The sequence below is a fragment of the Aythya ferina genome (assembly GCF_964211825.1).
Source record: "Aythya ferina genome assembly, chromosome: 4".
Taxonomy (NCBI): Eukaryota; Metazoa; Chordata; class Aves; order Anseriformes; family Anatidae; genus Aythya; species Aythya ferina.
This window is the reverse complement of record NC_140300.1, coordinates 37,629,966-37,642,234: the sequence shown is the minus strand read 5'-3', so window position 1 is coordinate 37,642,234 and position 12,269 is coordinate 37,629,966. Positions and strand designations below refer to the sequence as shown.

At 38.8% G+C, this 12,269-nt stretch overlaps 1 protein-coding gene across 10 annotated transcripts in view; it reads left to right on the top strand.

Moving 5' to 3' along the window:
* LOC311436441 (uncharacterized protein) overlaps positions 1–12,269 on the top strand; it is a 289,119-nt gene that overhangs the window by 54,897 nt on the left and 221,953 nt on the right. Inside the window, exon 1 of one of the 10 annotated variants that reach the window (XR_014692859.1) lies at positions 10,852–10,911. The exons of the other annotated variants lie outside the window; for them this stretch is intronic. The gene's annotated coding sequence lies outside the window, so the exon portion shown is untranslated. Of the gene's footprint in view, positions 1–10,851; positions 10,912–12,269 lie in introns of those variants that run through there. 10 annotated transcript variants of the gene reach the window in all.

The window sequence follows — 12,269 nt, the reverse complement described above, 5'->3', positions numbered from 1 at the left end:
GCTGATACTGCAGTGGGGAGAAGAGAGATGGAGTTTGCTTTAGAGATTTCTGTTAGCATCAGTATATTCTAATTTTCTTTACAGTATTGGAGAATTGGTGGATACTGAATTCTTGGCGCACAGCTTGAATATAGAAATTGCAAGTCTGAGAAAACAAGTCTGGAGCTGAAAATACTTCCCTGCAGTCCTGTGTGCTAAGAACAGAGATTTGGCAAGTAAATTAATCTAGGAAAGCCTTTTTGTGAAGTAGTGCTATTCTGACTCAAATACTTTCTTGCATGGTGCTGTAAACCATATGGTTTGCCTTTACTTTTTGACCTTCTTACCTGTGCTTACATTCTCTTAACTTTCTTTCTGAACAAAACCAGGAAAGATAGTATTCTCCACTCATACCAGGTTGTGATAAATCAAAATATATCTAATAGATTGGTTTGGAGAAATGTTTTAAAGCTTTTTTTTTTTTTTTTCTTTTATTTTTATTTTTTTCCTCTTACTTGAACTCTTTTATCTTGCATCTGCTCTATACCTATCATTTAAGAATGCTGGAAACATTTTGAGCCCAGAACTGGTGTCCTTGAGTGTACTGTAGCCATGAATTTACACATCAGCTGCTGCTTGAGATCTAAATGAGTAAAATTTGGCCTTGACCGGTGACAGTGTTTCCTGTAGGTAAAACTTCGTCATTATAAAATCCTGCAATGCAGGGACCAGAACTTGTCATCTTATGTCATTAGGGGAAAAAAAAAAAAAAAAAAAAAAAAAAAGGAGTTTTCAATTGGAACTGAAAACATGTGTTTCCGTGTTTTAGAAGGCATTAACATAGTGGAAAGTACAATTACACATGTAGATTTTTAGGGTAACTGTTCAAGAAAATTTTATAGTTTGAGTGGAGTCATGAATAATTGCTGTCCTTTTACAGAAAAGTCCCAAGTTATGGATAGAAAAATACAAGAACTATTCCTTGTTAAACAGTACAGGAGCAAAGAAATGTTCTCTGATACCACTGTGTAAGTTGCCATTACATTATGCTTCAAGGAATGACAGGAGTTGAATGGAAGGAGAAAATTGGAGGAGATAGAGATGGCAGACCATAAGAATTGTGCATGAAGTGAAAATTGAGTGACTGAGTTGGCTGAACAGGGAAATAATTTCTCCTCCTAACCTAACGCATTAAAGGAGAAAAAAATACTTGAACTTTGGCTGTGCACCATGAGGCTTTTCAGGCAGTACAGCCTGTTATCACCTGTTTTATCCTTTTCTCAATACAGATTTTAAATATCCTGTGTAAAACAAAATGGTGTACTATATATATTAGCGCCAAGGTAAAAGTAGAAGATGGATATTCTTGCTGTTATGTTGGCAGCTCTGCTTATTACAGCTCTGAATGTGTTTTCATGTTAGATGACTATTTCAAGAATGCAAAGCAACGTGGAATGAAGAGATGCCTTGCCTTTCACATTAAATTTAAGCCAAGAACTTGAGACAAAATTTTAAAACAACATCTTGAGAATCACATGCGACTCAGAAGTTGGAAGAAGAGGGAATAGCAGGATACTTTTGATTAGTTTGTCAAAATAACAAATAACTGCTTTATTATTACATTTTTGTTTAGAAGGAAATGTAAAAATACAACATAAATCCATCTTTCAAGTATATCTTATTTAATTCTGCTTTTTCTTGCAGGTCAAAATTAAAATTATTTTGAACAAGATGTTTTGTCATGAGCTAATGGCCTGGGTGACCTTAATAAGAAGTGGTAGCAATTTAATAAAAATAAACTGTCTTTATTCTCTGATCCCTGAATGATTGGAGGGAGCAGAGGTTGTCATTTCAGTGCAATTCCTACATAAGCTAAAAGTGAAAAAAAAAATGGTTAAACTAAACCAACTTATAGTTCACCCTAGAGAAAATATTTGTCAAAGTAGCATCAAAGGCTGCAGCAGTGTCACGAACTGACACTGTGAGAGATTCCTCCTGAGAGAGATATTATATTTAAAATGTCTTTTATTTTCTTCTCCATGCCCTCTTTGAAATGCTTTACTTTCATAAAAGCTATAGATCTGTATTTCATTCGAGGGATGCACAATCTGATGTCCATCAAAAGTTTCCATTTTATAGGTTAGAAGTTCTGGAAAATGACACCTGTTTCCTTTTCTTCAGTGTTTGTGAAGCTTTAGTTTCCTTTGCCTCTTTATGCCCTGCGTTTTGGTTACGAATGCTCAAGAGCAAGCACTCTGTTTTGTTTCCCTCTTGCCCCCAGCAGGGCTGGCTGTGTGCTGCTTGTAGATTGATTGCTCTCCTGCCAGCATCCTCTCTTTTGGTCAGTGTCTCTCTTGGAGTGCACACGTGTAAAATTATATGTGACTCTAGAAAGCTTTGGAGCAGAGTTAAGGATGCTTTATTCATTTTTATGGCTTCCAAAGACATGTCATGTGCGCGTGTATGTATTTTTATATATGTGCGTGCATGCAGTGTGAAGATGACTAAAACGGTATTTGCATTTTTTTCAGTACACTTATATGCTTGAGGTTGATGCAAATGACTGAAAGTGCCCAGACTTCAGACTGCCTCTTCCTTGTTAGCCCTCCGACCTGTGGAGGTGGACAGCATTCAAGGTACCTTATCTTGTTTTGTGACACCAGGTTAACCTCTGGCACTCAGCAGTTTGTTGTCAGAAATGTACAAAGCGGTGTCCGCCTGTGCACAGGAGGAAGCAAAGCATTTGGTCAGAGCTACAGCTCTCACCACCTTCACTTTTCCCCAGGGTCTTGCCTGGGTACTGCTTTTCTCCATCTGTCTGCTCTGGCCATCCTTTCCTTTCATTTGAGCTTTCTCTTCCACAAGTACATTCTTGCCTACCTTTCTAACGTACAACATAATTTCCAGTTAGAGTCTTGTCCTGGTTTCAATTAAGACAGTTAATTTTCTTCCTAGTAGCTGGTAGAATGCTATGCTTTGGCTTAGGATGAGGAGAGTGCTGATAACACCCCAATGTTTTAATTGTTGCAGAGCAGTGCTTACACTGAGCCAAGGACGTCTCAGCTTCTTGCTCTGTCCTGCCAATGGGTGGGCTTTGGGTGCAGCAGGAGCTGGGGAGGGACAGACCCAGGACAGGTGACCCAAACTAGCCAAAGGGGTATTCCATACCATCTGACGTCATGCTAAACAATATATAGGGGTGGCTAGCCGGGGGAGGGGGCTGGACTGCTCAGGGTTAGGCTGGGCATCGGTCAGCGGGTGGTGAGCAATTGCATTGTGCATCACTTGTTTGTACACATTATTAGTAGTAGTACTATTATCATCATTGTATTGTTATTATTATTATAATTATTATTATTTTCCTGTCTTAATAAACTGTCTTTATCTCAACTCACGGGCTTCACTTTCCTGTTTCTCTCCCCCATCCCTGAGAGGGAGGGGGGAGAGTGAGTGAACGGCTGCGTGGTGTTTAGCTGCCGGCCGGGTTAAACCACGACAAGTCTCCGACCCTTGTTACTCGATTTCCTCAGCAGATCATACTTAGGACAGTTTGGGAATACCTGTGCTTGCAGCAATCTTAATTAAAGTCAGATGAATGCAGCTGAATTCAGCAGTTTCAGTGTGTGCCAGTTTCAATCTGAGAAACTCTGTTTTGGCTCTACACAAGGATTGGTTTATTTTAATGCTTGTTTAAACTAAACTGAGTTCTAGGTGTTGGGCTCAGAAGACATAGGTAGCATTACAAGGAAAGGGGAGACAGGTCAGTAGAGATTTTTGATCTCTCTGTGAAAGGTTGTTTCAGAAAATTGCTTTTGAAGTTTATAAATGCCAATTTAGAAATTTTTGCATACACGAATTCCCCAAAACACACACCCTCCTTTTACAAGAGCATTCTGGCTCATTTGTTTTCTTAATATATTTGTTTAATTATTGTATTTTGGGAAACTCACATCTATAATTTTTTATTGCTGTGATTTAGCAGATAGTCTGATGTTGCCAGAATTTCATGCCCTGCTTCAAATAATGTTTCAATTTTTAAGCTTTTAAATGCTTGGACTTAGCATTAACATTTTTGTCTTGATTCCATAACATGCTGCTTTTTTCAGAGTGGTGAAGTTCAGATTCTCATCCAGAAAGCCAGAAGGCTTGTGAGAACAGGTGAAACTTGTTTCTTGAAGAGACTAAATTTGCATGAGTTTGAAAGATTTTTTTTAAACCTTTGTGCTTTAACCCAAATCCTGCTCACATATTCAAACTTAGCCCATTCTAATTGGAATTTGAATCAGACAGGTGTGTTGCTATCTTTAATATTGATATTTATGCATAAAACTCTTTCCCTTTGTCTAATCTTAATTAAAATACTGCTTTGATTAAAGCAGCTTTACCCTGTCCTGAGGCTGAATATTGGGAGAAAAAAAAAAAGAAAAAGAATAAAATATGGCACCACTATTTCCAGTAATTTTCTTTAACTGAAACTGGTCTGTTAACTTCACTCAGTTAACAAAAGTGTACTAAGTTTACAGCATTACTTTACCAAAGTGTAGTTCCTAGCTTTACCTTACCTTTCCTTTCCTTTCATTAATACAAGTGGTGTCTTGGTCTGATTTGTGTTAGTTTCTCCCAGGAAGGCTGCAGCTGTGTGATTTACATGTACATGTAGACCTGTGTGACTTCCTAACAGCCGTTGCCTGAAATACACACAGAGCCAAAATGCCCTGCAATGACTTGTTGAATTAAACCACCTGAAGAAGAGGTGTTTATGCAAGCCAGTAATCTACAGTGTGTTGTTAACTCTGGTTTTAGGGAAATCATTGCTGTAGTATCACCATGCCTTGTCTTATTGTACTGTATTATAATTTTAGAGACAGTTGAAAATGAGATGCAGAGATGTTTTGTGCCTGTGGCTGCTATAGGTATCTACCTGGCTTTTAGCCAGTAAGCCTCAGTTAAAAGTTCATATAGTAAGCCAAAGTCCAAATCACTGAATTTCTTTCTTCTGGTGAAAGTATGAGTTACACTGTAACTTAATTGTACCAAATTCACTTGAGAACCCTAGATTTACCAGCCTAGCATGTTGGCTTCTAGAGAAATGGAAAGTGTACCTAGCTCTGTACTGTGCAGTAGATTGCCATTGCAAGATTGCCTTCTCCGGAAGGAAGAAGGCAATTTTGTGAATATCTGAACCGAGGTGACTATCTTGCTTCCAGTATCTCTTAGATCACCTAGCGCAGCGTGGAGAGTTTTGTGGCTGAAGCACTCAGAGGTAGATTATCAACTTCTAAATTATATCCTTACTTCTGAGAGCCTTGGGTGCCTTTGGAGACTTTGTAATCTGCTATCTGGCTTGAACTCCACTTACCGCCTTTAGAATAGTCTTTCCTATTCTAGTCAAAGGTTTTATGAGATAAGAATTGTGATAGAGATAAGAAAACAAGAGATATAAGGACTTTAATTGGTTGCTAGTTTCTGGTGTTTTGTATTTCCACATGTATTTATAACGATGTCTCTCCAGTCTTAGTAAGTATTAAGGGGAAAATTTACTCTCCTCCTCCTACTCCCACTCTCTGTCAGAAAGCCAGAGTATATTGACTCCACAATCTTGAAATGTAGTCATTTGATAAATTGGCTGTTTAGCCAATATTACATGCTCTGCAGATGGTTCAAAATGTTTGTTGTATCACTACAAGAGAGACCTGTGACTAAGTACTGGCAAAGAGCTTGAGCTATGTTAACTGCTATGTCCCACAGCTCTTGGCCACTGCATTACGTATTGAAATTTGGGCACCCATGTTGCTAAGTAAACTCACATCATGTGCTGGAAGGTGCCTAAGAGCGTCATGCAGAGCTGCTGACAGGCTGGATGGGAATCTGTCTGAAGATAACCATTAGGAGGAGTGAGAACTTGGAGTCCAGATTTTCAGCATACTGCACCCATCTTTGCTGGAGGTTCTTAACAATGAATTGTCCATTAGACTTTGTGCCGGATTATGCCCTTTTTTTTTGTTACCAAAAAAAATAATCTGCATCCACTGTCCTATGTCTCACTGAAATTTATAAAAATTTCAAACTTATTTGGAGCAAAATTTGAAAGTTTCCATCCACTCAGAATATCATAGAGTAACAGAATGGTTTGGGCTGGAAGGAACCTTAGATATCTAATTCTCCCTGCCATGATCAGGAACACCTCCCACTAGACCAGGTTGCTCAAAGCTCCATCCAGCCTGGCCCTGAACACCTCCAGGGATGGGGCATCTCTGGGCAACCTGTTCCAGTGCCTGACCATCCTCATAGTAAAAAATTTCTTCCTTATATGTGATCTAAATCTACCCTTATTTTAAGGCAATTACCCCTTGTCCCATCGCTACACTCCCTGACAAAGAGTCCTTCTCCAGCTTTCTTGTAGGCCTTTAGGTACTGGAAGACTGTTGTAAGGTCCCACTGGAGCCTCCTCTTTAGACTGAGCAACCCCAATTCAACACCACACTTGGTTATTTCTTATAAAACCATTTTTTAATCTCTAATGTAAGATTACTTATGCCAGTCTTTGGGCTGTGAAGGCAGGAGAGGAGAGAAGAGAAAGTGAAAATTCTTACAGCCCTCACCATAGATGCAAGAAAATCAGGCACAAGTTGGTGCTGCAATTTATGATTGAGATTCAGCAGCAGGAATGCTGAGATAAGCTCTGAAACACTATGCCCAAGCTGTGAAGATGCCATGTGCCATCGTCTCATTGCAGAAGAGATGTACTTTGCCACACTATCACTTAAAACTCCCAGATGGCATCTTTCTACCTGTCCTGGCACCATCCCAGTGCTGTGTGTCAGTATTTAACTTAAAGTGTAATTCTTTAATGCTCATGTCTCTGAACCATGGATTAGGTATGAGGTGTCCTGTATGTGCCTTTATATCCCTCTTTACTTTGGCTTCACTGGAGAGAATGCCCAAGATTTTTCACTTCCGCCTGGACATATATTCATGATTCAAGTCTGGTCTGAGGCTGGACTTTTCCTTTTAACATTTGGAAACAACAGGTTACAAGAAAATTAAGTGTAATTTCAATTCTGATCAAAGCTGAACAGCCGGGCTCCTCTCTGGCTGCTTCCATTGCAGGGAGCTAGGGCTGAGTGTTCAGTGTCCATAACAACAACTTTCCCTGCAAATGGTGTCCTAATTCTGTCTAAAGCTGTCCTGGGGGACTTTGACAGCTCCTCTGAGTTCTCTTTACGATTTCTCTTCATCTGTTCCTCTTTATCCAAAATTCTTTTCATGATGCTAGTCTGTTGCAAATACACTTTTGATGGGTTATTTGAATATTAGTTACCATTTGAACACTTTTAGTCCAGCATCTCATGGGTTACTATTGAAATTGTTGAAGTATTCAAAAAATTGTACAAGCGCTCATATACATATTCAGAGGAGATTTTTATCTTTAGAATATTCTATGTAGCTCTCTAACACTTCCCTGATATGAATAAAAAACCTGATCATTGGCTTGTTTTTAGATGGATGGAGGACATATTTACATTTCCTTCCCTTTCTTCCCTGTCACCTCCACTGAACATTCAGAATTAGAGAAATCCAGTTTTGTCAGAGCATGCCCAGGGCCTACGAATTAGGCTATTCTCTTGGGAGTCAGCAATCCCGACCGCAGAGAGAGACGCTTCAAATTTCAGCAAAACTTCAAACCTGTTCTCCGGTATTCAGAAGAGTTTTTGAACCACTGGCATTTTAGGACAGCTTTTTTCACCTCCACATTTCCTCACGGTTTGTGTGTTAAGAAATCCAGCATGATAAGATATTTTCAGAACACCTATCAGATAGATCTGTACTAGGTGGAGACAAGGTGATAGATGAATCTTGCTGCCACTACCCCCAGAGCTGTGAACATACTACTCTCGAAATCAAGTCTGTTTTTATATGACTGGTGGTGGAAACAGTGATAGCTAAGGGGTTTTAAGGCAGCTGATGAAATCTAGCTTCTCTGATATTGTTGAATATGAGCAATATACCTAAGGAGATCTTCATTTGCCTGAAATTCTATTGTAATATATCCCAAAAATGATTGCTGGGGTTATACTGGAAATACTTGATTTTCTTAATTATGCTCCTAGCTGTAGTTAGCATTCCTACGATACTGTTCAGTGAATTTCTTTCAACTTGATACTTAAAACTGGTTTTACACATCAGATTATTCAGTATGGCATTGTTACCTAAGGGAGATGATTAGATGTAATTTCATAATTAGGAGTAAATTATTAGCTAGTATAAATACGGGAGACATTTACTGTTTTCATTTGCTCAGATCTTTATAACTGAGAACATGCACCTCAGTCTAACAATAAACAGGACATTTAATTCTTTAAAAAAATATTTCTGATATCTAGAGTCTCTATCATTATTTCCTAACTATTTGGAGCACATTGCAAAATATCTCTAAAGGCAAATACAGCAAAGTTAGGAATGAAATGGTGCTCATCTGTGGAATAAGTGGTAATTGCAGGATGTTGTCTGCCTAACCATTGTCAAATTTTTGTAAACATCATGACAGAGATGGGTTTTAAGAGCAGTTTGAAGAAGGACAGCTGTTGCTTTGTGAGTAATCATTTTTGTTGTAGCTGTTGTTGTAAATGGTGCAAATGATAGCACGACTGAAAACAGAGGTGGAACATATCACTTGGTTGCTCATCCTGTCAGTGCTTTCCTTCTGTCAAGGCCTAAGTCCCCAAAGTGCGCTTTTGGGGAACATATGTTGCCTGCCAAAGCTCATTTGAAATTTGAAGGCAGAATTACATTTTGCTTAACTTTGTTTTTCAAATGTAAAACATTTACATTAAGGGTGAAATGCTCCGTGTAACTACAGTATACTGTAGCTGCAGATCATAAAGCTTTTTCAGAATTTCAGCTGTTTTTAAATTTGGCTATAAAAGCCTATTTTTAAGCTATTAGGATGTGTTTTCTCAAATTACTTGAAAACTGAACTGACTAGAATAGGAACAATAGAGCAAGAACTTTTGAAGTATTTGTACCTTACAGTAAAAAATATGGAATCATAATAGAATCACAAAAGGGTTTGGGTTGGAAGGGACCATAAAGATCATCTAATTCCAACTCCCTGCCAAGGGCAGGGACACCTCCTTGATTCAGGTCAGGTTGCCCAGGTCCCCATCCAACCAAGCCTTGAACACCTCAAGATACGGAGCATCTCTGGGCAACCTGTTCCAGTGCCTCACCACCATATGAGTGAAGAATTTCCTCCTAACATCTAATCTAAATCTTCCCTCTTTTAGTTTAAAACTGTTCCCCCTTGTTCTATCACTATCTGTTCTTGTAAAAAGTTGCTCTCTATCTTTTTTATAAGCCCCCTTTAAGTACTGAAAGGCCACAATGAGGTGCCCCTTGAGCCTTCCCTTCTCCAGGCTGAACAACTCCTGCTCTCTCAGACTTTCTTCATAGGAGAGGTGCTCCTACCCTCTGATCATTTTTGTGGTCCTCCTCTGGAACTGCTCTAACAGGAGTTATAATAAGTGCTTACGGTGATTCCTTCTCCAACTAATCCCTGAAAGTACCTAATTACATCAAAAAACTCTCTCTCCTTTTTGGATGGAAACTTCTAAAACGCAGGCACCTCCAAAAAGGCTGCTGTTGGGTCTATGGCTATTCAAGCTCTGCCACCACCTTCCTGAAATGCTTATCAAATTCACTAGTCAATACCTTGTTAATAGCAATTGTAAAATGCTCAACAGATTCAAATTCAATACTTTGTTAATAGCAATTACATGTTTTGCAAGCCCAGAGCAGAGGGTCTTGGGGCAGCAGAGCCCTGCAACCTCCTAGGAGTGCAAAGACAATGTGCTGCTGACAGCTGTGCTACCCACAAGAGATGCAGCTCAGCTCTGAGCTAATTATACAATATAAAGATCCTTCCAAGATAATTTACCTAAACAGATAACTCAGATGGAGCTTTATCCATGCCTAAAGTATTCCTGATAAATGAGAAAGGATAGCTATATTTTGTCAGTGTATTATTTTTTTTTCCCATGGCTGCAATTAAGATACACAGTCTTTATAACAAAACAGATTCCCCTCCTCAGATACCTTCCTTGCTCCAAGGGACAACACAGAGGCAGGGACAATAGAGTACAGTTTTCTCTCACCTACCACCATTTTATTTCCGTTAGTTTCAGGAGAAATATCACCCGCAAAAGCTTCTCACCTTGGTTTAATTGAGAGAAAAGTTCAGAAATCTTTCTCAGTGTGTCCTAACCTTGGCTTACTTTTGAAGTTATTTACTAGTAAGTTCAATAAGAGAAGTATTTTGTTTGATCAGATTTGTTCTTTTCAGAAAGTATGTTTAATTAACACATATCTATGTATCAAGCTCTACATAATAACTGTACATAAAGCCATATACATATGGTAATGTGTTTTATAATACTTTGAGAGCCTGGATGGATGAACCACTTGTGAATATGGGCATAACTCACTCAGCTGATGATATAAACTGCTTCAGAAAAGGTGTCTGGGGCAAGTGAGAGGACTGAATATGCTCAGGAACTCACAGCATGGTTAAGATGCTGGAAAGAGAAAGTGTCAGTATATCTAAGCTGAGAACAGCGACTCTTCTTTTTATTCATTCATTATACTGTACTGTAGGAAGCCAGCTTACACATTTTTGGAGCAGAGAGCACACCAGCAGTCTACTGAAGCAAGGCAAAAACCCCTTAAGGGTGTGGAAGTGGGAAGAAGAAAAGGGAGATATTTTTGGTGAGAATAACTGGAGGGAGCAAGGTGCTCTGCGACAACAGCAGGTTTTCTCTTGTGATGAGGTTGAAGTCTGAGATAACTTCAGTAATCTTCAATTTTGTGTTTGCAGAAAGAAGGCAAGCTGCAACCCAATCAATGAATGACAAGATTTCCTTCTCATCCATGGATGTGAGTGCCTTAGCTGAGCAGCTGAACTAAGAGTAAACCCACATTTAAATCCCATGGTTTTGGTGTGTCCTCAGTCTGGTTGTAGTAATTAATTCATGTTCATGATTTTGTTATGTGGGGTAATTGCTAATAATGTACATTTTTAAAGTATTGGCTGTCTTCCTGGGCCTTTCAACAGATTGTGACACTTCATAGTTTTAAGCAATTCCAATACAAATCCTCGATACAGTACAGAAATGCTTAATATGCAACCTTATGCAGTCAAGCTTTCTCAAGGTAATTTAAAGTGCCATCCTATATATTTGTAAAAGAAGGTACTAGTACAATAAATAGCATTTTAATCATCTGCAAATCATTTGTCTGTTCTGGGGTAAAACTGAACTTCTAAACTACAATATAAGCATTATACGTAGCTACCTCTGCAGTATTTAAGTTTAAAATACCAAATTTTTTGTTTACTTATATTCAGAGAAGTTGGATTATGGAAAGAGAGAAACTAGAAATGGTGATCTGTTACGTTGAGAGTGCCTCTCTGTACTCACTGATGAAATTTACAATGCTGTAATACCACAATTTCTTCATTATTTTGTAATCTTCTTGAATAAGTGTCTTGTGTTAGTGCAGGCAATAGCACTATCTACTTGAGTAGGCTTTGCTGCTGAGCAAAGCTGGTTGTGTTGCAAAAGCAACTGGAGAAACACAGGCAAAAAACATTGTGCAAAAGTGTTTACTTTCCCATCAGGTTTGGAATGAGTCCTGAGAAGGGAATTTAGTTATGACTTTACCCATGTGAGCAGTAGTCCAGCAAACTGTCAAAAAAGGAAGTAAGACTCTAAGAGCTGCTTAAGGCGAGTTCAGAAACAAAGGAGATTTGTAACCACAACATTTTGTGCAGAATATGTTTCTACAGAGTGAAAAATAAACATGCCTCCTTCAGAAACTTTTTGCAATGCCCACTTGTGTTACTGCTGAGCCTACAAGGGGATGTGCATAGGGTGAAGCATGCTGTCTGCATAGCAGGCAGTTCTTTATACACAATGGTTGTGTCCCAGAGAGGGTACATCCAGCGGCTGCTCTCATAGGTGGCAGCTTGGGTAATGAAGGCAAAAAGAAATTATCACAGCAGATTACAGATTGCACCTGGTGGCATTTGAACATGGCTGTCTCACAGATAACCAGGCAACTCTTTTGAAAAAACATAAAGTTGCCTCAAAAACAACATTTCATTAAGCATTATTTATTCATGCTACGGTTTACTTCTTCCTTTCAGATCAGTTTTGACCATGCATTCATTATATGTATAATCCTGCTTAAATCTTGGAGACGATTCACATGGGTAAAGTTATGTATATGGTTCT